General features: G+C 41.8%; 1 long non-coding RNA gene across 1 annotated transcript; it reads right to left on the bottom strand.

Annotated features, from left to right (window-relative positions):
* Positions 1–2,345: 2,345 nt before the first annotated feature.
* On the bottom strand, positions 2,346–4,975 carry LOC135895243 (uncharacterized). The gene is made up of 3 exons (XR_010562466.1): positions 4,767–4,975; positions 3,788–3,995; positions 2,346–3,332 (listed from the first exon to the last, which is right to left on the bottom strand). It is a non-coding gene; the product is annotated as an uncharacterized LOC135895243 (long non-coding RNA).
* Between the last annotated feature and the right edge of the window lie 20,978 nt (positions 4,976–25,953).

Below are 25,953 nucleotides of genomic sequence, written 5' to 3'. Positions count from 1 at the left end.
ACCCGTTTGCGGAGGCTTAGCTCCCCAAGCCTCTTATATCCACCGCCCATGAATCCATGTAAATAAACAAGACTGCATCAAGGATAATACCAGACACCATTAATTTCTACAGCCAACTGGACCATCCCCAGGGCCCATAACTTTGATTAGCCAGTAAGAAAGGGGCAACAGTATTCTTGCCTCTTAAGACTTTGTGGGCCAAATCCCCAGCTGGTGGTAATCAGGTATGGTGGAGTTACTCCAATGAAGTTACATCAGTTTACACTGACTGGGGATCTGGTCGTATGTCTTAAATGGAATATTTTAAAACCACTCTGAACAAAGTAGCATATACGGGTGTCTTTATCTGTATATAGCTGGATCCTAAACTATTTGTCTCTTATCCACAGAAATGTAAAATTGATTTTCTTATGGGGTAAGAGAAGGATTTCCATTTGTTAGAGGGGAAAATAAAAGCATTCACAGTGGGCATTCATTATTTTAACTATCCAAAAGCAGCTCACTGTGAAACATTTACTAAGAGCTTAGAATTTTCAAGAAAATACTAGACACAAAGATTATGGATGAATTCCTGGCCCCACTGAAGTCAGTGGGAGTTTTGCCATTTAAATAACCTCAATCAATTTACATGCATAAAATATTCTGGGTGCTGTTTTGTCTGTTTGCATTGTGAAAATACTAAGTATTCATTATGTCTGAAATTTATCAATATGGAGATAACAAATAGAAGGCTTAACCACTTACATCCCACTTTAAAAACCCAATTCACAGCCTAGTGTAAATAGGGAATTGGACTAGCGTATTGGTCTGATGATTAAGTAGACACTTTCTTATGAGCTGAACTTAGGTATCCTGGACTTTCTCATTATAACAATCTGCATATTATCCGAGAGAATTAACAGCAGACTTTGAATTAAGAGCCAGAATAGAGTAGTTTTAATCAGAGTGAGCTCTATAGGAAAGATGCTTACAGGGAGTGCACAGTATTTTCTGATCTGAAAACAACATAGCATAATAACCAGAGGTTGTCTTGCAGACAAAGCACTTCAGCAGGAACTGTGGGGTCCAACAAGAAATCTGTCAGAGAAGCATTCATTGTTCAGAGGCTGCAAGCTGAGTACTTCTTTTGGTTAACCACATTATAGTGGATTTGACCTTGCCTCCAGGTACCAAAAAATTCACTTTTTACATGTGCTACTCAGTCTGTCCAACTTCAATAGTGCTCATTGTTCAGCTGCTGTGTCTTCATGTCTTTTTGCAGTACGCTTTTCTTAGAAGATGTGATTATATAGCACCTGCAATCAGTTAGAAAGTGACATGGAATGGCCAGCTAACAAGTTGGAGCATTTTATTCACAGATGGTTCTTTCTTACTGACACCATTTATCACTACCCTAAAAATTTCACAGTTCTTCATTTTAGTGTTAAAATAACAATGGGGAGGAAGTTTTGAAAGGTTTTGAGTTTTACCTAGCAATATTTTTAAGAGGCCAACAGATATCAAATATCTATTCATGGGGCAAATATTTCACTAATACTCCTTTTGTCTTTAGGATGCCACATGTGATTTCCCATACATTTAGGGAACATACACTTCCTATTTATGCACCTAAGTAAGTGACTGGATTTTTGAAAGAATTCACTTCCTATATAGATACCTAAATAGGAGCTGAAGTCTTTTGAAAGTCTGGCTCCATTTGTGGGTTTTCACCACTTTTAAAACTTTAGTTCTTGGTGTGAAAATAAATAATTACTCTATTTTAATTGATATATCATTTCTGCTTTTTTTAGCACGTCCATTTTCTTAAATTACAGTAAATTGCAGATAAAGTTTAAGGCTCAGTTTTTTTATGCAAACTTCAGTCTGAGCAAAAAGCTGGATAGCCATCTGTCTTGGATGGTTTAGATACAACAAATCTTGCATCTTGGCTGGGGGTTAGATTAGATGACCCTTGCAGTCCCTTCTAACCCTACGATTCTATGACTAAATCGAGGAATTAAAGGAAAGACACAAAAGATATGAAGTATTATTGTTGGAACATCTGTTGGATCTCAAGGGTGTAATTGTGACACATGCCACAATTCACCTTCAATGACTGTGTCCCACCAGCACTGAAAATTAAGAGAACTGAAAGGTAGCCATATGTCAGCTAAAAAAAGCAGGCAGTCTAGAGCAATAATAAGCAAATGCTCTAATTTGATCCAGTTTTGAGAACTGTTTGTATAGCATAAGAAAGATAAAACAAACGTTAGTCACGCAACTGCTTAACTGATTACCCATACCCCCTCTCTTAGGGTTCTTTTAATTTTGATTACTTAACTAAAGAAAAGGACTTGAAAGTTGCATTTAGTTTTATAGAGTTTTATTAATTACCCTTAACAGCAGCAACTAATAGTATAGGCTATAAGAAGAAAAAACAGTAGTGAACTATGATTTGGTTCACATAAATTAGAAAATTGGTTGATACCAAGTTTTCAGAATCAAATCATAGAATGACAATAGAAAACAACACTTATACACAATCTCTATCTTTGGAAGGTAACTTTGTTTAGAGGAGTTTTGACTAACAGTACATCAAAATAGGACCTCACTTGTGTCATCAGGTGTTACTGTGTTGCTAACACAGCAGTGTTGCTAACACAATAGAAGGAAAATAATTCAAAGCTAGATCACAAGACATTTTGATCAATTACATACATGTTAATTCACCAAGATCTCCTGCCCAAGGCATCTATATTAGTAGTCAATGTTTTACAGTTATTTCCCAATTAATTATATTAGCCCCAGGATCTAACTAACACTCCTAGCTATTTAACATGCACTTACATTTATGGCAGACTGTACAAACTAAGTGCAGTACAGAAGCTTGCACACTTGGTCTCATTTTATGTCTGTATACACTTAGAACTTGAAAAGCAGTATGAAACCATTAATTATAATTATCATAGAGAACTCCACAATGTTCTACAATCTTAGTTAACAACAGTAAATTAATTGTTCAGTTTTAAAGCTACTTTACACAAACTCGATTGGATCCTGTTACAAAACAAGGACACACACTTTAACTCTGTGTTAATCTTTAAATCACATAAACAAGTATGTACACTTCCTTACTAACTGGGTACCCAGTTTCAGGAAGAGGTCGGCTGACTGATTTTAGTCATCCCCACCCAAGAAAAAGTCTCTGTGTTTCTCATCACCAGATCTCCATTCAAGATGTCAGCTTTCAGCTCACTTGCTATTCACAGCAGGAGTTGACACTGAACACAGATGAAGTGAAGGACAGACATGACTATAGTCTTTTCTTGTTACGCTAGCAGCAACCCAAATTTCTGGAACAAAGAAAGAGACAGTTAATGGTGCCTATCTGAGACAGGTACTTGAGGACTCCCATAAGGACTCCAAAGTGTCCAGCCCAGGACCTCAGTCTTCTCTCTTTCAGGTGGTTTTGGCTTTTGGGGAATGGATGTGCTGAAGGAGAAAGGCCATTTTTGCTTGATTATGTGGGGAGTCCCTACATGGTTCCTCTCCTTGGAGGTGCTGCCATGGACCAATCAAATGGTGTCCCTTACTGCTGCCAACAAATCAAAATGTCCAACGAAATTGAGGGTGTCCTCTCTCACCATCCAATCAGGGAACAAGACATCAGCTTTCTGAGCTCTTGCAACTGGGGTTGGAATTTTGCAGTCTCTTCATGTAACACATCTTTTTAAAGAAAGCTAGGTTTTGCCCTAGCTGTTGGCACATGCTTTGAACACTAGCTGTTTTGCTCTAGTCAGCAACTAACCTCTGCAAGTCGCTTTCCATTTTTCCATTTGCAGTGCATCCCATGGCCAGCTTTGCTGCAGTTTCTCCAGCAGTACTCTGTTAGCTTCTGAAATGTCCAGTTGTTCTCCAGGAGGCCAGAACAGCTAAATGCATTTTCCATTTCTGTTCCCCTTGTTTTAACAACACCGGTTGGACCTTGGTATGTATAGCTGAGCTGATTATATGCACTATTAACCAAACAGTTACATTTCTGATTATACCATTCCATGTGCAAGTATCCCTACACACACACTATTTGGTTTTAGGTCCTTTTATTTACTGCCTCTTTCAGCATAGGTGTATTTCACTAACCTGACAGTATAAGCATGCTTGATAGCAAAAATTAGCTTTACTTCTTCGCTTTATCACTTAAATTGAAAGACATCAGTATGAACACAACCCGTTTTATTCCTAACAGGATTGCCTATGAGGTAAAACCTGACATTAAAGTTTACAATATTTTGCCCAAAGCTGTATCACTTATAGTTGACTTCCTTTATATACACATTTTAATCATACTATTAGATACCATTAAGCTCCCTATTTTACTACTGTATCTGGCATATCATATCATATCATATCATATCATATCATATCTTAATGTTTAATATTAATTTAATTTTAATCCACTCACTCATTCACAGATAGGAAAAAAGGGGAAGTCTCTTTAGCTTCCCCAGTGTACTCTCCTGAGAAAGGCTGCCACAACTCTGACTTTCCTCAGACTATTGAAGAAATCTCACCATTAAGCCTCAGGTTTTTATTCTCTTACCCCTTTTTATGCTCATAAGAAGCACACAAAATATTATGCTTATAAGAAGCACACAGAATCTTTTTCAAGGGGATAAGGCAATATGCCGTGTTTATTGAGAGTACAATTCAAGCATTAAAATCAGCACATGCTTCCATTCACACACACACACACACCAAAAGGTTCTGCAGCTGGATCTTATAGTTACCAGTCCTTAGTGTTGCTCTGTCAGTTCCAGTGGCCAGCTGAAACTGCACACGAGGGAGGGGAGAAGCTGAAGCTGGGTCTCTGTCGGATGTGTCTGAAGCTCCAATGTTGATGCAGAATGAACCCAAAGTCCCATGGCAATACACCCTTCTTTTATAGTAATAAGTTCCCATACAAGTCTATGGACCTTGCTGTGTCACACCAGAGTTGTTAATCATGAGGTATTCAAGGTTGCTCCCAATCAGCATTATTTTTGGTTATTACTGGGAGTATCCGCAGATGTTTCTTACCTCATCCCTCTGGCTCCACTCTTTATCTAGTCCTTGGGGCGTATGCCTTTGCTTTAGGGTCGTCAGACTTCCATCTGGGTGATTCTGATAATAAGGTTGGTGCCTCTCGACTTCTCCACTCCCCTCTCGACCATCCGGCCCATCAGTACTGGCACCTCCTGTCTCTTCTCTGTTAGCATGCCATATATTCTTCACTCGCACACAAAACAGTAAATAATTTCAAAAGCAAGAATTACAGCCATAACTCTTCTATCCTTCTAAAAACAATCATTAACACATAATGCGAAGAATAAAACCACAACAATTTCTTCTTACTAATTCAAAGCTAACAAAATAAGCAAAATGGAATACAGTTTACTCGAGACAATTTCTCCCCATTAGGCTTTTGGCCTACACCCTCTGTACAACCGTTCTAAAAGGCCTTGATGCCTGGTCATTTCTTAAATAGTAATAATCCATAACTCTGGGTCCTTAGTTACTACAAGAAGTTGATAAACATTCTCCATATTAGTTTCAGTACTTCAGTACTTTAAAAGTGACTTAAACAAGTCAAGTCGAATGCTACTGAAAATGCAGGGAAAGGGGGTTCTTTCAGTTCCATATCATATAATTTGTTTTTACCTTATTTTCCTTTAAAAAAATAGGAAATCACATTGAAAAAATTCCATTAAAAGAATGTTATTTATGTTGAAAAGTCAATCATGCAAAAGTTAGGAAGTGCCAGATTTACAGTTACCTGTGCAACTTTAATTCAGCAGCTTTGTTTGTATGTATTAGGATACAATCTTTAGATATATGATCACATGCTATTTTTTCACCTCACCTAACTCAATGAACAAAAGTGCAGAATTAAGGTTGTGAGGGCATCAGTAAATCTGGTGTTTTCTATCTTTCAAGTTCTTGAGGGTGAAATCTAAATAAAGTTCTTTTAACATAGGGGTTTTGTATGTGACAGATACAGTTTTGTGAAAAACACTGGGACTCAAGATTATACGCATTCTTTCGAAAAATATTCAGGGAATACTGGGTGGAGTTTTCCAATGTGGGTTCCTAAAGTTAGGCACCTAAAAAGACCGCTTAAATATCTACTATAAGGGCCTGAGCCAAGTCAATAGAAAGATTCCATTAACTTCAGTGGGCTTCAAATTAGGCGAAAGCGCTGAGTTAGATTTTTAAATCAATACTCAGGAGTCTAAAATGGTTATTTAGGTACATACCAGCATGGACCTGCTTCCATGTAGGGGCTTAACTTTAAGCATCACATTTAATCTGTTGGGACTAGTCCCCCATTTAATTCATTGGGACTATTATGTGCTTAAAGTTAACCACATGCAAAAGGATTAGGACGTTAATGGATATTTCTCAGATTCATAAATTTCAAGACCATAAGGAACCATTGTGATGCTCTGGTCTGACCTTCTGAATAACACAGGCCCTAGAATTTTACAAAATGATTCCTGCATCAATCCCATAGCTTCTAGTTGAGCTATAACATATCTTTTCAGTAATATTTAGGAATCTAATGGTCAAAATGAGGTTTGAAGCCTGGACCCTCCTATGCTGGCAATCAAAATTGTATCATTTGGAAAATGTGTTTTTCCCCCCACACACACAATAACTTGGTGCTTTTATGGTGTGTTTCCTTTGGGAATCTAGTTTTGTGCATTTAGAAAGTAGGTCCTTTTTTGTGGGGGCTGTCTCCTCTTATGGAGTGCCACTGCAATACAAATTTCATATATATATCCAAAGCATAGTTTTGCTGTTATTAAAGATAAAAATGACACATTTAATATTTTCCTCTTACAGTAAATATTGTATTAAGTAATATTTGGTGAAAGTTTACCATTTAAATATTTCTTAGGGTGATTAATTTCCTCAAAGTTTTTTAAAAATACAAACTATCTATCTGTTTACAAGCGTTGGTCCCATTATAGCCACATCAGTCTGCACAGTGAAATGTTTTTCAGAACTTCATGCATTCATTTATTCATTTCCCTCCTGGACATAGTAGTTAACAAGTCCTGCTTATTTTGATGCAACTAATAAGAAGTGATTTGACAATACTATGGTAGATTGTGTTACAAGTGAAACTGAGTCATTAGTTAGACACTTTGTGATGAATAAAAATAACACCTCAGTAACACCATCTGGATACTCTTAATTAAATATAACTATCAACCAAGTTTCTTTTCAACATCCAGTTGTCCTGTAATTCTTAGCAGGTACCTTGCACTATTTAATTAATATTTAGTTCTGGCATGCTTTGTAGATATTTTGCAATATTAAAACTGTCTCGCTCTTCTCACCCTAATTTTATTATTTATTTTTAACTAATTATCTCTGAAATTTCAACCCAAACTTTGAAACTAAATTTTAAAAAACAACTAACTTGGAAAGTTTTCAAGGGAAGGCTGTGCATAGTAAGCATCAATATGCCAAATTCATTGAAGAAGCCGAAAAAGGGTAGGAAAGGCTAAGAAAATAATTATAATGTGACTAACAGGTGAACTTCCCTCAACCATATCTCCCAAAGTCCAAGTGAATGAGCTTTCTAAGCATGGGTTTGGGAGGATAGAATTCTCCAGGGAACTTCTAATCAGCCCTCTGCACAGCTACTACAGCCAAAAGCAGCCACTGCCCTTCTATTCTTCCAGTGGGATTGATCTAAGCCAGCAAATATGCATAGAAGTGGATTGGCTAAAGGTTTGGTACTAGGCTATCAAAATGATTACCTCTCTTCCCATGTCATGTTTAAATTGTGAAACTAAAATAAAATAAATAGATATTTTGGTTGTATTATTATCAGAGTTGTACAGTTTAGGAAATCGAGTCATGGAAAGATCAGGTGACTTACTTAGCCTTACAGAGAACAACTGTAGCAGAGGTGTGAAAAGAATTGGCTCCTTGTTCCAGTCTTGTGCCCTAACTACAAGAGTACTCTTCTCCCTCTGCTTCTCTTCACAAGCCTACAGAAGTCCCTCCTGGCAAGAGTACAGACACAAGAGGCAGCAGAAGTTAATATTGCTCCTTGCCGCACTAACGTTCACTTCATATTTTGTAGACCACCCAAGGGAACATGTAGAGCATTCAAATGGCAGGGAGTTAATGGCAGCCCAGATCATGACTCAGCCATTGTATGAGTACATCTACACCACAAATGAAGGTGTGATTGTAGCGAAGATAGCCGTACCCCACAGTCCAATTGCCTAGGCCTTGAAACTAGTGCCATCTCCTCCAAGCCACCTCAATGGCTCTTGCACATTCCCTAGAACCACACCAAAGGTCTGAGCCTTTCAGTTTACAGTTTACCTCTTCAGAGATGAATGATAGCAGAAGCAAATAGGCTCAGGATTAGCAAAAACTTATTTTTTTTTACTTAAGAGATAAAACACAAGAGAGCACAGATAATTCAGAAAACAATAAACATCCTGAACACAATGCTCTTCACTCTAGCTAACCCTTTCCTTGGGATCCGTCTGTGTTCAAGTAGGCATGGTTTCCCCCGTGCCTCAGCAGGCTTCTGCAGAAGCTTTCCTCATCTTGAGCTAGTGGAAATGTCTAAAGATGCCATTTATAATCTTCCAGTCTACTCTGTGATGTGACTCCCTGATCAGCCTCCTCAGGTGATCACAGACACCTACCAAGTGATTTCATTGTCAGCCAACTTATTCCCTGGCAAATTTTACCAGGGTATTTTTATTTTAATATAGGATCATCCACATTTAGATACCATGTATTTTTAGCACTATACCACTACTCCTTGCAATTTCAGCCCAACACAGAGATAAAGAACAACAGAGAAGTCAAATTTAAAATGGAACTTGCAGTCATATATATATGTGTCTATAACAGGGGTCGGCAACCTTCGGCATGCGGCCAATCGGGGTAATCCGCTTGTGGGCCGCGAGACATTTTGTTTATGTTGACTATCCGCAGGCATGGCCCCCCACAGCTCCCAGTGGTTGCGGTTCACTGTTCCCAGCCAATGGGAGCTGCGGGAAGCGGTGGCCAGCACATCCCTGCGGCCTGCGCCACTTCCTGCAGCACTCATTGCTTCCTTTGAAAGTTTGCCCGCCATGAAAAAAAATATCACATATCAAGAGTGTTGTGTTAAAATATCATTGGTTGTTGTTGTTTTTTTGGTCATGGTATTGCATCAGCCCAAAGATATTTTGTGATACTTTCATTGTCCTGCAGGATACAAAGAAACTCCATTAAAACAGGGACTATCCTATGAAAATTGAGATGGGAGGCAGAGGCAAACCTAGACCTTATCTACATTTTACCACAGATATATTCTGAGTCTGATCACGGTTATGCTTACCATGCTACACTGTGAATCTTAATTTGAATAAGACAATGAAACGTGTGTTGACATTGTATTTGGTGCTGCATAAAGTGTATTGAATTAAATATGAACTTTGAAGTACTAAGTGAGTTCATCTGTGCAATCTGCAGGTGTACAGCATGCTTTGAAAAGTCCCAAATGTGACATACCTTTATTTATTTACTTAGAATGTTTTCCAGCTAGATTAATATATTCAAATCTTATGAATTTTCCAAAAACACCACACTGTGCCTGTATATAAAGCTACTTACCTATATATTGGCAGCTAAGAAGGGCCAAAGAGCACATGAAAATAAGGCTTTACCCACAGAATACAGAAGCACTTATAGGCTTGCTTTGGTAATATAAAGTAGTAGTGTAAATGAGTTCCATAAACATTAGTGAATAAGAAATAGGGTACAAAAAATGACCTGCTGAAGCAAACTTGCATCTTCTGCCCACATAATTTGCATAGATATATGCAAATGAAAGAATTTGTGATAGTTTGAGTCAATATTATGTTACACAAAGATCTTTCCAGAGAAATGCTATTAGAATTTATTTTTTTTCCGTTCTTCTATTACTTTCTCTCAGCTTGCAAAATAAGTTGTCTCGCTTTCCTTCTTTCCGCTTTATTCCTACAAAATGGCAAAAAAGTTAGACTTTTTGGACTCCTGTGAACAGCTCTATTTTAGGATGTCATAATTTTGCAACTGTTGTCTGTTTCATTTCAAATTATGATGAAAAATAATACCTTGGCTCCAGACATAATGACTGTCTATTGCTATTGCTTGTGTCCAGTATTTTAAAAGAGGGCCAAAAATTGGTTAATAGTGGAAACACACTTGAAACTAGAGCTGGCCAAAAAAACCTAAGTATATTCCATTCAAATTTTCACATGAAAATCTTCACATGAAAGAAACATTTTCTTTCAATTTTTTCTGTGATTTTAAAAATCCCCTACCCCGACTCTCTCACATTTTTATACTTCCTTCTGCCTTTTTCCAGTGGAGAAAAAAAAAGTAAAATATATTGTTTTTTTCCCCAACCAAAATGAAACATTTTTCATTTAGTTTTTCCAAAAAATTGAAAAGAAAATTTTAGAAAATTTTATGTATTTTTTTTACATATGAAAAATAAAAAAAACCTCGTCACAATATTTGTTTAGATCAAAAAGACAGCTTCCATCCAAAAAATTAAAGAAAAGGTTTTCAGTCAGTTCTCGCTGCAACCTTACCTACGCAGTAGCTGTCAGAACTGTTGTATATGTTCATTCTGAAAGACAAATACTTTCTTCCTAAACCCTGCACTTCAAGTAAAGTGAGCACTTCACTGTCCAATTTAGCTGATAAACAGTTTAGTACACATGAGGCGAAAATCAGCAATGCTGAATGATTTCCTCTTCCTAGTTCCCTAATCTCCCATTATCACTTTCCTGCACACAATATATTTTCTGTTTTCATATTAGTATATAACATATCCAGTATAATCTATGGCCATCATTGTACCAACATGTGTCTGCAATCACTGACTACTTACAAATCCTCAGGTATCAGCTATTATATTAGACAATTGTTTGTTGTTGACTCAGTATGTGATGTACTATTAATGGCCCAGGGATATGACATTATACACCCCAGATGTTATACCAAAGGCAGCTTAAGTTATAACTCAGGCATTGCTCCTAATTCAAGTCCTGTCCATGTACAAAACCCTTAACTCCAGAGTGGTTGTGCTATTAACTAAAGTTGGCTATTAACTCAAGGTGTATAGGCTTAAGCTCGAGTTAACACAACTCATCAGCTGCTAACATGTTCTCCAATGCCTTTCCACAATTCCCCCCATGTGCCCAGAAAGGACAGATGAGTTCCCCCCCACACACACAGTTTACTGGGAAAACAAATCATAGAGTGGCTCAGCTTACTGCAGCACAAAGAACCACAGGATATGCTCTCAGAGTCCTTAGTGCCATACACAAATGAGTGCAGCACCAGTGTAGACAGAGCAGCTTGAATATTATTGAACAGTTTGACTACTCTCACTTAAGATAGGCTAACTTGAGAGGAGTTACAGAGTGTAGGTAATTCGAGACAAGTCTGCGGTGAAGACATACCCATAATACACTCCTTATCGGCCTGATTCAGCAAAGCACTTAAGGACATCTTTCAGTCTGATTAACTTCAGATGGGGTTTCTGCTTTATTTAGAACTATTCCCACTCCAAACTACCCTGCATTGTTGTTACAATGCAATTCTTGATGGCACCAGCAGCCCTTATGTATTATAAACCTGAGGATGGGTGTGAAGACTATGTCCCCTCTACACCCTCAGGCCTGCCCAGGGACCCTGACTCAAAGACAGATTCTTACCTTGCTCTAAGAGATCTAAGATGAGGGTAACCACAAGTTGTGTGAGACCTAGACGCACATCCCCTCATCATGAAATACTGTGCCCAGAAACAACACCCAGGCAGCCACTTGGGTTACCCACCAACTGCACTGCCACCTTCCAAAGTAGTAACAATTTTAATTTAAACCCTCAACCCAGGCCTCTTGGGTAGAAGGTGGAAAAAAAACAACACAGCAGTTTGCCAATTTTGCCATGTGGGAAAAATCCTTTCCAACCCCCAGAACTAGTGATGAGTCAAGCCCCCAGCACCACCAGAGATCCAGCAACTACGTGAAGGGTGGGGATGAAACAAGGAGTCCACAAAGTCTAACCCACATAGGTAGATATATATAGGCTATATTAACACACCCCAATCACCTGACCCCAGTACAACTCCCACTGGCCAGTGGCAGCAGCAGTGGGTGGGACAGGCACTGGAGTCCTGGTCCTAGATGTAGCATGTGACTCCCTTCTCCCGTCCCCATTCCCTGAGCAGAGAAAGGAAGGGTCGAAAGGCAACCCCACCTCCAGGAGGAAAGAGAAAGGAAAGAAGAGGGGGCATATGGAACAATGCCTCAGCTGCTCCCAGATGAGATTTATACCCCCTTGCTACCCTGCCATGGACCCAGAAGGTGTCTCCACTGCTACCAGTCCCATCAAAGATGCACCTGGGCTAGCAAGATGAAGATTTGGGAAAGTAATTGATATTATATTCCAATAAATATGATCCAAAACATATTATTTATTATTTACATACAAGACAAAGAAACAATATTTTATTGGAGAAGATCTGACATTGTGTATGGACATGCATTTTTCTGACATGTTCAGCTTCTGACGTTTGGATCAAAAACACCTCAAGTATTTTATATAAAAAGTAACATGCATCTTTGGAACACAATGAAAACTTGTTCCTCTAGCACTCTGCATACTGCTCGGGGTTATTTGTATTTTTGACCTAATTCAATTTTCTACCAAAAATATTAAAAGATACAAATGAAATCTTTTTTTATTACAATTTCCACGACATTAACTGGAAGTTTGTCTGCTGTAAGAATTATATGTAAGAGTAGACTTTATACAAAGTAGGTTTTCACACTTTTTAGTTTCTATTAAAAAGAGAATGAATCTATTTTATAAATTTTAATGAGAGTTAGATGCTATAAGGAGCATTCTAGGGTATTTTTTCTGCCATTCTGAAGAGTACATAGCCTAAATACGAAAGAGATTCTTGCATTTTTGAGGGGATTCATTTTTTTTTAAGATGAACATTTCAACATTTCCCACATCTAGGAGCTACTGGAAATATATATATATATAATACTGCAATACTAATGTATGGCCTAAGCAACATTAAATAAATTGTTTTAATGTTAAGCATGTTTTCTAAAATATGCTTAAATCTGTATTAATATTAAATTATTCAGAGATGACACTTTTCCAAGAGTGTGACTGATATACCAACGCTATGGCACCAGCAAGATTTCACACTTTCTCCTTTTGCCTATTTAGCTAAACCAGCACCACACCAATACTGAAAGGAAAAAGCTGTGACTTCTTCAATGTGTTATAGCAATACAACACTAAAACAAAATTAATTACAAATCTGAGTAAGTATTGCTCCGGACTTCAATGGGCTTACCTGTCGGAAGTTACTACCTAATCCACTGCAAATGCAGCTCAGGAACTACCAAACTCTCCTCCATTTTGAAGGCCCACACTAATCCCAGACCCCGTGCCATAACCTGCAAAACTGAATCTTCTCTGAGACAAATACTTGAGGAAATTCACTGTATTTTTTCTATTCAACTTTAAATATGCAGCTGAAAGTGAAGCTCCTATAACTTTGACCATAGCATTATCACTTAAGTTTTATCCATAGGCAAAAGAAGATTGTGATCTATAGAAGGTGGTTCTTAATCTGCAATCGCACTGATATATCTTTGATCACTGAATGTCATATTTTTGTTTCCCTTGAAATCATATTCTTGTACTAACCACATCACTTCTTTGACGAGACAAGCTATTCACTAAAACTAAAACAAAGCATTTGGTTGAGATTGATAATATGTCGTCTAAGTCTTTCTCCCTCATGAAGGAAATTCATGTAGTGAAACACCTGCCAGAAAACTTTGAAGTACAAGGCAAACTGCTATTATAACAGACTCCATTACCTTCTTGAGTAGTCAAGCATTGTAAAGAGACTCTGCAATAGCCACCAACCTACCATATAACAAAAGCAATGGAAGTACTAAAAGGGAATATGATGATATAATGTAAACTGTTTGCCCTGAAAGAAACCTAGAACAGAAATATCTCACAGAGATGGTCATTGACTTTTCCTAAATATGTTAATTTTTACTTAATTTCCTACATAGATTATTTTAGAATTGTTTAGGAAATGGCTAACCCTCATTTTGGGGTTAGGAGGGTGTGACACTTGGAAGACTACTACCACTTACTTACTTCCCTCTTCCTTACTCCCAATCAAGAAGAAACCATGTCCAAAGACCCTACCATAGTCCAGTGAGAAGCATGGGGAGTTAGTAAGTAGTTCAGCAGGACATCTGCCCTTCTCTATGTGGGAGAGAAGACCAATGAACCCAGCAAAGACCAGAACAGCTCACCTGATCTTATTTTGAACATCTACACAATCTCATTTTGGTGTTTCACTTTGGCACCTCAAATGTGTGGAGATTTCTTTTTGGGTGAAGTATGGATAAAATAACTTAACTTTATAATTTCCAGTTTGACCTGTAAACCCATGTATTGTCTCACAGGCCTAGGCACTGCAACAAAATAATAAAACCTAACTTTTATATGGTGTTTTTCTTCCATAGACCTCAAAGCACATTATAAAGGTGGTAAATATCATTATCCCAATTTTACAGCTGGGGAAACTGAGGCACATAGAGAGAATTGATTTGCCCATGGACACCCAGCAGGCCAGGAGCAGAGCTGAAAATAGAATCCAGGTTTCCTGAGTCCTGTTCAGTACTCTCTCCATTAGGCCAATGCCTTGGTTTTCAGAGGCTCCAATAACCCCAAATTTATAATGACATGAAGATCTGTATCAGAGCCTCCAGAACCAATGTGGAAATTACCCCGACATTTCTGAGGTCACCAAGACTGGAAAGTTTACAGATATCAATATTGCAAAATTGACAAGTCCAAATAGAACACGGCTGAAGTTGTCAAATAATTAGCCTTTATTATATTAGTAGCCATACCCTCAGGAAGTCATCCAATGCATACAGAACTAGAACAAACTTATTGACTGATACAGTGACTTTGAAAAATATTTCATAATTCATTAATCAGCTATATATTATGTTATTTCAAAGTTAACAATATTCTCCTAAACAAATGAAGGTACTTAAAATAGTAAGGATACATATGATATAAGAAAACAATCAATTTGTAAACACCTAGAGGATAATAGGGTGTAGGTAATAACCAACATGGATTTGTCAAGAACAAATCATGCCAAACCATCTTATTTTTCTTCTTTACAGGATCACTGATTAGTGGATGGGGGGTGGGGGAGCAGTAGACATGATATATCTTGATTTTAGTAAGGCTTTTGATTCAGTCCCACATGATATTCTTATAAACAAACTAGGGAAATATGGCTAAACGAAATTACTGTTAGGTGGTGCACAACTGGTTGAAAAACCAGACTCAAATCATAATTATTCATGGTTCACTGGAAGAACATATCTGAAAACTGGAAGGAGATACAGGACAAACTAGAAGGACATAGCTAGTGGGGTCCTGAAGAAGTAACTCCTGGTTCCAATTCTATTCAATATTTTCATTAATGATTACGATAATGGAGAGGAGCATATGCAGATGACATCAACTTGGGAGGGGTTGCAACCACATTGGAGGATAAAATAAGGAATAAGTGGCTAGGTGGCAATATTGCTGAAAAGGACTTGGTGGCTATAGTGGACCACAAATTGAATATGAGCCAACAATGTGATGTAGTTGCAAAAAAAGGCTAATGTTCTGGGATGTATTAACAGGAATATCCTATGTAAGACATGGGAGGTAATTGTTCTGCTCGACTCAGAACTGGTGAGGTCTCAGCTGGAGTATTGTGTCCAGTTTGGGCTCCACACTTTAAGAAGGATGTGGACAACATGGAGAGAATCCAGAGGAGAACCACAAAAATGATGGAAGGTTGATGATTCTGGTAAAACGTGAACTATGAGGAAAGATTAAAACAACTGGGCAGAACATCACAGCATGAGTGGTCACTTAGACATGCAAAAAGATATTTCATGTCTACAGATATTGAGAAAGGAAAACTGAGAGGGGTCATGTTAACAGCCTTCAAAAATGTAAAGGACTGTTATAAAGAGGATGGTGATCAGTTGTTTTCATGTTCACTGAAAGTAAGACAAAAAGTAACCAGCTTAATCTTCAGCAAGGGAGATTTAGGTAAGATATTAAGAAAAGCTTTCTAACTATAAGGATAATTAATTACTGGAACAAGTTACTGGGGGGAGATTATGGAATAGCCATCATTGAAGGTTTTAAAGAACAGTTAGGACAAACACTTGTCAGGGATGGTCTAGGTCTTGAGCCTGCCTCAGCGCCTGGAGATGGACTACATGACCTACTGAGCTTCCTTCTATCCATACATTTCCATGATTCTATGATACCGTCATGGAAATAATTATGCTTATGACCATTTTAAGCCTCTGATCATGCCAGTGCAAATTAGAGATTGCCAGAAGCCTGAGCAGGCTCAGAATAAGCTTAGAGCTTATATATTTGTTGACAGAATTTTGTCCCCTCTCCTGACAAACCTGAATCCTACTAAACATTACACTCCCTATCGCTTAAAGTGAGCAGAAGTAGGTTGTTGTCTCGCGTGTATGCACTCTCCCAGCCCTCCCTCCTGGGCTTTTTTTTGACACAATCATGTCAATTTTTCTTCTGTCCTTCCCAGATCATTATAGCATGAATGGTCATTTAAATATGCAAAAAGATATTGCATGTCTAAAGATATTGGAAAAGTCAAGCCCTTTTAAATTCATGTTCTCTTCTATCCTTCTCAGTATTCTCCATGAGAAGTATTCTGTTTGTTTAATACACTAACACCATCATCTGCAGAACTCCATTTGCATATCTGAATGGTGCACACCATTTCTCTGCACATGGGAGCTGGGAAGAAGGAAAATATACCCTGCTTCTATTGTACTTTTTACATTTTAGAAACAGGTTATTCCAAATTATTTCCTCCAGTACCCATTTAGAACATACAATTATTTTAAATAAAATGAATGAAGCCACGGTTTAGGAAAGTTTAATTATACACATTTAGAAAAATAAAAAGTGCCTTTTCTCATCCAGTTTTCTCTATCTCAGTCACATACAAACACACAAAATGTCTTTCATCTGTTTATTTGTGCATGACTAAATGGCTAGAAAGATCTATGTTCATATCCTACTGTATAGATGCTTGTTATTATTATGTATTTGTGTATATGTGTAAATAGATAGATAAGATGAATAGCTGCCAGTCAGAGGCAGCAATTAATAGGCAGTCCATTCACTGTAATATAGCTTAACTGTCCAACTGTTTAAACCAGGTTTGAACTTGGTCAGCCATGTTCATTTATGCAGTGAGCACACAGGGCTGTGTATTTTATCGTAAGTGACAGTAATAAAAATCAGACATGAGATCACAGTTTCAAAGTCTTACAGGATTATAGATATTTCATCAGATTATGTTAGTATTGAAAATTGTAGAATTTGTCTAAGATTGTATGTGACCAAATCTGTCTTAGCTGAGTCAATTTCTTTTATTAACCTGCTAAATACTTGCCCTGTTAACTGTCTCTGTGTTATCCACACACTTTAGGGCTCCTGCCCCCTACCCTCCCTCATGGGTACTCAGGGCATAAGGGACCTTCCTCTATGGGTCTGCAGGACCTTTTCCCACTAAAAGAGCCTTTACACAGTAATATCCTTAACTTGTATTTATTAACAATTAATTAACAGAACACACTCACTAAGCACACAATGCTCAACACTCCCAATAAGGCAGATGGGCTTCTCCGGATGTGCCATATGTGCTGTAACTGGGGGTGCTGGGGGTACTGCCACACCCCCTATCTTGAAGTGGATTCCATTATATACAGGTTTACAATGGCTCTCAGCACCCCCACTATAAAAATTGTTCCAGCACCCCTGTCGATGGCTAGTCGGAATTGGATTATCTGTGGGCTCTGGCTTCAGCTTCTGCACAGAACGGTCATGCAGGTAATCGAGTTCTGGCAGCTTTGATTTTGGGCTGTGTCCCAGAGTTAGGCCTGGTCTACACTACGTGTTTAGGTCGACTTTAGCAGCATTAAGTCGAATTAAGCCTGGACACGTTCACACGACGAAGCCCTTTCTTTCGACTTAAAGGGCCCTTTAAACCGGTTTCTTTACTCCACCTCCGATGAGGGGATTAGCGATAAAATCGGCCTTAGGGGGTCGGAATTGGGGTAGTGTGGACGGAATTCAACGTTATTGGCCTCCGGGAGCTATCCCACAGTGCTTCATTGTGACCGCTCTGGACAGCACTCTCAACTCAGATGCACTGGCCTGGTAGACAGGAAAAGCCCCGCGAACGTTTGAATTTCATTTCCTGTTTGCTCAGCGTGGAGAGCACAGGTGACCACGCAGAGCTCATCAGCACAGGTAACCGTGATGGAGTCCCAGGATCGCAAAAGAGCTCCAGCATGGACAGAACGGGAGGTACGGGATCTGCTCGCCATATGGGGAGATGAATCAGTGCTAGCTGAACTCCAAAGCAGTAAACGAAATGGCAAAATATTAGAAAAGGTCTCCAAGGCCATGAAGGACAGAGGCCATAACAGGGACGCACAGCAGTGCCGCGTGAAAATTAAGGAGCTAAGGCAAGCCTACCACAAAGCCAGAGAAGCAAACGGAAGGTCCGGGGCAGAGCCGCAAACATGCCGCTTCTACGCGGAGCTGCATGCCATTCTAGGGGGTGCAGCCACCACTACCCCAACCGTGTGCTATGACTCCCTCACTGGAGAAACACACAGGGAAGCGGGTTCGGGGTACGAGGAAGATGAGGATGGAGATAATGTAGATAGCTTACAGCAGCAAAGAAGCGGAGAAACCGGTTTCCCCAACAGCCAGGATATGTTTATCACCCTGGACCTGGAACCAGTAACCCCCGAACTCACCCAAGGCATGCTCCCATCCCCTGAGGGCACACAGGGGACCTCTGGTGAGTGTACCTTTGTAAATATTACACATGGTTTAAAAGCAAGCGTGTTTAATGATTAATGATTAATTTGCCCTGGCAATCGCGGCCAGTACAGCTACTGGAAAAGTCTGTTAACGAGTATGGGGATGGAGCGGAAATCCTCCAGGGACATCTCCAGAAAACTCTCCTGGATGTACTCCCAAAGCCTTTGCAAAAGGTTTCTGGGGAGGGCTGCCTTATCCCGTCCGCCATGGTAGGACATTTTACCACACCAGGCCAGTAGCACGTAGTCTGGAATCATTGCATAACAAAGCATGGCAGTGTATGGTCCCGGTGTTTGCTGGCATGCAGACAACATCCATTCCTTATCTCTCTTTGTTATCCTCAGGAGAGTGATATCATTCACGGTCACCTGGTTGAAATGGGGCGATTTTATTAAGGGGATATTCAGAGGTGCCCGTTCCTGCTCTGCTGAACAGAAATATTCCCCGCTGTTAGCCACGCGGTGGGAGGGAGGGGTGAAGTGATCATCCCAGAGAATTGGGTGTGGGGGGGAGGGGAGTTAGTTGGGTTTGTGCTGCATGTTAACCCTGAAACTGCAGCCCCTCCTTTTACATTGCAAACCCATTTTAAATGGCCAACCCAACGGGTGCTTGGTATGGGAAATGAGAGCGCTACTGTTTGAAACCATTCCCACATGTTAAGAAGGTTAAAAAAGCCAAAAGACTGTGTCTTACCATGGCTGCCTGCAAGCCGAAATCTGTGGCCTGGCACTGTGTGAGTGATCTCTCACACCAAACCGGCAGGCCCTCAATATAAGAGGAAAAATGCGACCTTGTAACGAAAGCACATGTGCTGTGTAATGTGAACAGCAAAATTTAACGTGAAAGAGTGTACCCATTGTTCTCTAAAATGTGTCTTTTTTAACCACCTCTCCCTTCTCCTCCACCAGCTGCAAATGTTTCTCCTTCACAGAGGCTAGTGAAGATTAGAAAGAGAAAACGTAGGACACGGGATGACATGTTCACAGAGCTCCAGATGTCCTCCCACGCTGACAGAGCACAGCAGAATGCGTGGAGGCAGTCAATGACTGATTACAGAAAAGCACAATATGAACAAGAGGAGAGGTGGCGTGCTGAATCGCGGGATGAACAGAGCAAGTTGCGGGCTGAAGATGATAGGTGGCGTCAGCTTGCAGACAGAAGGCAAGAGTCGATGCTCCGGCTGCTGGAGCATCAAACTGATATGCTCCAGCGTATGGTTGAGCTGCAGGAAAGGCAGCAGGAGCAGAGACCGCCACTACAGCCCCTGTGTAACCAACAGCCCTCCTCCCCAAGTTCCATAGCCTCCTCACCCAGACGCCCAAGAACACGGTGGGGGGGCCTCCGGCCACCCAGTCACTCCACCCCAGATGATTGCCCTAGCATCAGAAGGCTGGCCTTCAATAAGAGTTAAAGTTTTAAACTGCAGTGTGTCCTTTTCCTTCCCTCCTCCCCCACCCATCCCGGGCTACCTTTGCAATTATCCCCCTAGTTGTGTGATGAATTAATAAAGAATGCATGAATGTGAAGTAACAATGACTTTATTGCCTCTGCAAGCGGTGCTCGAAGGGGGGAGGGGAGGGTGGGGTGGTTGGCTTACAGGGAAGTAGAGTGAACTGGGTGGGGGGAGGGGGCGGAGGGTTCATCAAGGAGAAACAAACAGAAGTTTCACACCGTAGCCTGGCCAGTCACAAAACTCGTTTTCAAAGCTTCTCTGATGCGCACCGCGCCCTGCTGTGCTCTTCTAACCGCCCTGGTGTCTGGCTGCGCGTAATCAGCGGCCAGGCGATTTGCCTCAACCTCCCACCCCGCCATAAATGTCTCCCCCTTACTCTCACAGATATTGTGGAGCGCACAGCAAGCAGCAATAACAATGGGGATATTCTTTTCGCTAAGGTCTGAGCGAGTCAGTAAGCTGCGCCAGCGCACTTTTAAACGTCCAAATGCACATTCCACCACCATTCGGCACTTGCTCAGCCTGTAGTTGACCAGGTATTGACTCCTGTCCAGGCTGCCTGTGTACGGCTTCATGAGCCATGGCATTAAGGGGTAGGCTGGGTCCTCAAGGATCACGATATGCATTTCAACATCCCCAACGGTTATTTTCTGGTCCGGGAAGAAAGTCCCTTCCTCCAGCTTTCGAAACAGAGCAAAGTGCCTGAAGACGCGAGCATCATGTACCTTTCCCGGCCATCCCACGTTGATGTTGGTGAAACGTCCCTTGTGATCCACCAGGGCTTGCAGCAGCACTGAAAAGTACCCCTTGCGGTTTATGTACTCGGTGGCTTGGTGCTCCGGTGCCAAGATAGGGATATGGGTTCCGTCTATGGCCCCACCACAGTTTGGGAATCCCATTGCAGCAAAGCCATCCACTATGGCCTGCACGTTTCCCAAAGTCACTACCCTTGATATCACCAGGTCTTTCATTGCCCTGGCAACTTGGATCACAGCAGCCCCCACAGTAGATTTGCCCACTCCAAATTGATTCCCGACTGACCGGTAGCTGTCTGGCGTTGCAAGCTTCCACAGGGCTATCGCCACTCGCTTCTCAACTGTGAGGGCTGCTCTCATCCTGGTATTCTGGCGCTTCAGGGCAGGGGAAAGCAAGACACAAAGTTCCATGAAAGTGCCCTTACGCATGCGAAAGTTTCGCAGCCACTGGGAATCGTCCCACACCTGCAGCACGATACGGTCCCACCAGTCTGTGCTTGTTTCCCGGGCCCAGAATCGGCGTTCCACGGCATGAACCTGCCCCAGGAACACCATGATTTCCACATTGCTGGGGCCTGTGCCTTGTGAGAGGTCTATGTCCATGTCAATTTCCTCATCACTCTCGTCCCCGCACTGCAATCGCCTCCTCGGCTGGTCCTGGTTTAGCTTTGGCATGTCCTGGCTCTGCATATACTCCAGGACAATGTGCGTGGTGTTCATAGTGCTCATAATTGCCGCGGTGATCTGAGCAGGCTCCATGATCCCAGTGCTAGCTATGGCGCCTGGTCTGAAAAAAGGCGCGAAACTAGTATCTGACGGACCAGGGGAAGGAGGGAGGGAGGGAGGGGCGAGTGACGACATGGCGTACAGGTACAGGGAATTAAAATCAACAAAGGTGGCTGTGCATCAGGGAGAAACACAAACAACTGTCACACAGAATGGCCCCCCCCAAAGATTGAACACAAAACCCAGGGTTTAGCAGGCCGTTGATTTCACGGAGGGAGGGGGAAGCTAACGAATACAGAACAAATCTACTTTTTACATCTTAAGCTGGAAGCCGACGGTGCAGCATGACTGATAGCCACTGCAGTATGATGACGATGGATACCAGTCGTAATATACCATCTTCTACCAAAAGGCAAGGGGCTGCTGCTGTGTAGCAATGCAGCCCCACGTCTGCCAGCCCCACGTCTGCCAGCACCCAGATCGCCCTCGGCCTCTTCTGGGTGCTTAGCAGAAAATACTGGGCGCTTGGCAGAAAATAGCATACTACGACTGATAGCCATCATCGTCAAGACAGTTCAATAGGACTGAGCATGTCTGCCCAGGTGCCCATGATCGACAGCCACTGCAGTACGATGACAACGGATACCAATCGTAATATACCATCTGTCAAGGCTGTATCCCCACTTTGAACTTTAGGGTACAAATGTAGGGGCCTGCATGAGGACTTCTAAGCTTAACTACCAGCTTAGTTCTGGTCCGCTGCCACCATTCCCTACCCTGGGAAGCTGTTAGAAACCTCTCACCAATTCCCTGGTGAATACAGATCCAAACTCCTTGGATCTTAAACAAGGAGAAATTGACCCTTCCCCCTTCCTTCCTTTCACCAACTCCTGGTGAATACAGATCCAAACTCCTTGGATCTTAAAACAAGGAGAAATTGACCCTTCCCCCCTCCTTCCTTTCACCAACTCCTGGTGAATACAGATCCAAACCCCCTTGGATCTTAAAACAAGGAGAAATCAATCAGGTTCTTAAAAAGAAGGCTTTTAATTAAAGAAAAAGGTAAAAATCATCTCTGTAAAATCAGTATGGAAAATAACTTTACAGGGTAATCAAACTTAAAGAGCTCAGAGGACCCCCCTCTGTCTTAGGTTCAAAGTACAGCAAACAGAGATAAACACTCTAGTAAAAGGTACATTTACAAGTTGAGAAAACAAAATAAAACTAAGACGCCTTGCCTGGCTTTTTTACTTACAAGTTTGAAATAAGAGAGACTTGTTTAGAAAGATGGGGAGAACCTGGATTGATGTCTGGTCCCTCCCAGTCCCAAGAGCGAACAACCCCTTAAAACAAAGAGCACACACAAAAGCCTTTCCCCCCCCCCCCAAGATTTGAAAGTATCTTGTCCCCTTATTGGTCCTTTGGGTCAGGTGTCAGCCAGGTTACCCGAGCTTCTTAACCCTTTACAGGTAAAAGGATTTTGGAGTCTCTGGCCAGGAGGGATTTTAGTACTGTACACAGGAGAGCTGTTACCCTTCCCTTTATAGTTATGACACCATCTTCTACCAAAAGGCAAGGGGCTGGTGCAATGCAGCCCTACGGCTGCCAGCCCCACGGCTACCAGTCATGCTGCACCATCTACCGCCAAAAGGCAGTTAGCTGCTGGTGCTGTGTAGCAATGCAGTCCCACGTCTGCCGGCACCCAGATGACATATGGTGACGGTGAGCTGAGCTGAGCGGGCTCCATGCTTGCCGTGGTATGTTGTCTGCACAGGTAACCCAGGTAAAAAGGCGCGAATCTATTGTCTGCCGTTGCTCTGACGGAGGGGGAGGGGCCTGACGACATGTACCCAGAACCCCCCGCGACACTGTTTTGCATCATTCGGGCATTGGGATCTCAACCCAGAATTCCAATGGGCGGCGGAGACTGCGGGAACTGTGGGATAGCTACCCATAGTGCAATGCTCCGGAAGTCGACGCTAGCCTCGGTACTGTGGACGCGGTCCGCCGACAAGAACACTTAGAGCATTTTATGTGGGGACACACACAATCGGCTGTATACAACCGATTGCTATAAAACCGGCTTCTATAAATTCGACCTAATTTCGTAGTGTAGACATACCCTTAGGTTGCAAAGAATTCCTTCTTGGACCTCAGTTTATATAGTTAAAACTTGGGTACTGCTTAGATATAGTTTAACCAAACATTTTAAATCATGGGTGCTGGGTGAACCACCAGCTTGGGAAAGCTAGCCACTGGCTAGCCACTAATCCCTTCCACCTGAGATCCTGCCCTTCCCACCCCAAGCCCAGATCCCCCCCCCCGAGCTGCCAGCCCCCCCCCCAGCCCGGGAGCACCAGGTGGGCAGCGCATGCTCCCCCTCAGCCCCAGAGTGGTGGGTGGTGCGCAGTCCCCTCTTCCCTCCAGTTCTGGAGTGCTAGGCAGTGTGGCCTAAGTGCCGGGGGTCTCCCCAGCACTGGGTAGCCCCAGCTACCCCAAATCCCAGCCGTCCTAGCTCCAGCCCCAGCAGGCTTTCCTTCCCAGAAGAAGAGCAGCCTGCCTGGGCTGGGGCCAAGTAGCAGCATGCAGGAGCCTCCGGACAGAGTGTGGGCGGGGTCACGCAGGGCTGTTTGGGGAGGCACAGCCTTCCCCTGCCTATTAGTTGTGCCGCCCATGTTTTAAAATAAAGTATTATGAAACAGTATTTTTCACCAATCCTAGCCCACCACCTTTTACATACAAGAGTTAATTTAAATTTTGTGAAATCATTTGCACAACTGACAGAGGCAATTAAAGAACAGACAAAAGCAATCAAAGGTAAACAAAAAGAGAAGTATAGATCTTCTCAACCGAAACTGCTGCTAAGTGCCTTTACCAGACAATGTTATTTTGAAAAGTTTTCTTCACAGATCTTAAGGGCTGTCTCTTGATCTGCTCACTCTTGGCACTTATATTTCCTTAGGGCTTTCTTAACAACCTGATATTAGATGGTTTTGGTACAGTTTAGATGGGACCTGACTCCCCTGCCTTTAGCTAATGGCTGCTGCTGCTACTTACTGCAAAAAAGGGCATCAGACCACAATTGTGTGGAGAAAAAACTATAACACTACATATAGCCACTTTTAATTTGATTGATTTTTACTCTCAGAGGAACGTATGCCCTAAGGGATAGGTTTCCATTCCCTTTTCCTTTTTTAAAGGAGTAAATTTAATTTTGTAACCTTGATACATCAGGACTGCAGACTTATGCGACTAGAAAGTTGTTCCTCCTAGTGTGGACAGTTATATCAGTGTAAAAGGTCTAGCTATTACTGTACAGAAAGGGGACTAACAATATTGATATGTCACATAGTATCATAGAAGTGTAGGGCTGGAAGGGACATCAAGATGTCATCCAATCCGCCTTGCCCTGTGGCAGAACTAAGTATACCTAAACCAGCACTGACAGATGTTTGTCTAACCTATTTTTACAAAAACCTCCAGTGACAGGGCTTCCACAACCTTCCTGCATAATCTGTTCCAGTGTTTAAATTTATAGTTCTGGGGTGGCCAAACCACAGCTTGCAAACCGCAGGCGGCTCTTTTACATTTAAAGTATGGCTTGTGGAGCCTCCCCCCATTCTCCATCTACCAGACTAGGCGGGGGGAGACGAGGGGGGGAGTTCAGGGCTTCCCTTCTGTGGTGGGGTGGTGGGGCTAGAGGCTTCTGCCCAGTGGGGAGGGAGTGTCAGGGCTTCAGAGTCGCAGGAGATGCCTGCCAGGTCTTGGGGCTTCAACAGGAGTAGGGCTGAAGTCGCAAGCCCCGGAGGGCATGCCCCATGGTGGTAAAGCCCCGGCAGGTGCCTCCTGCAGGGCAGAAGCCCTGAGAGACCCCTCTCCACAGGGCAGAAGCTCTGAGCCCCTCTGCAGAGCTTCCTTCTGAAAATGTTCCCCAATACATGAGCCAGATTGTACTTCATCCTCTCATCG

The sequence above is a fragment of the Emys orbicularis genome, chromosome 1 (assembly GCF_028017835.1).
Source record: "Emys orbicularis isolate rEmyOrb1 chromosome 1, rEmyOrb1.hap1, whole genome shotgun sequence".
Classification (NCBI taxonomy): Eukaryota; Metazoa; Chordata; order Testudines; family Emydidae; genus Emys; species Emys orbicularis.
The sequence above is the reverse complement of the archived record's forward strand: the minus strand, read 5'-3'. Positions and strand labels throughout refer to the sequence as shown.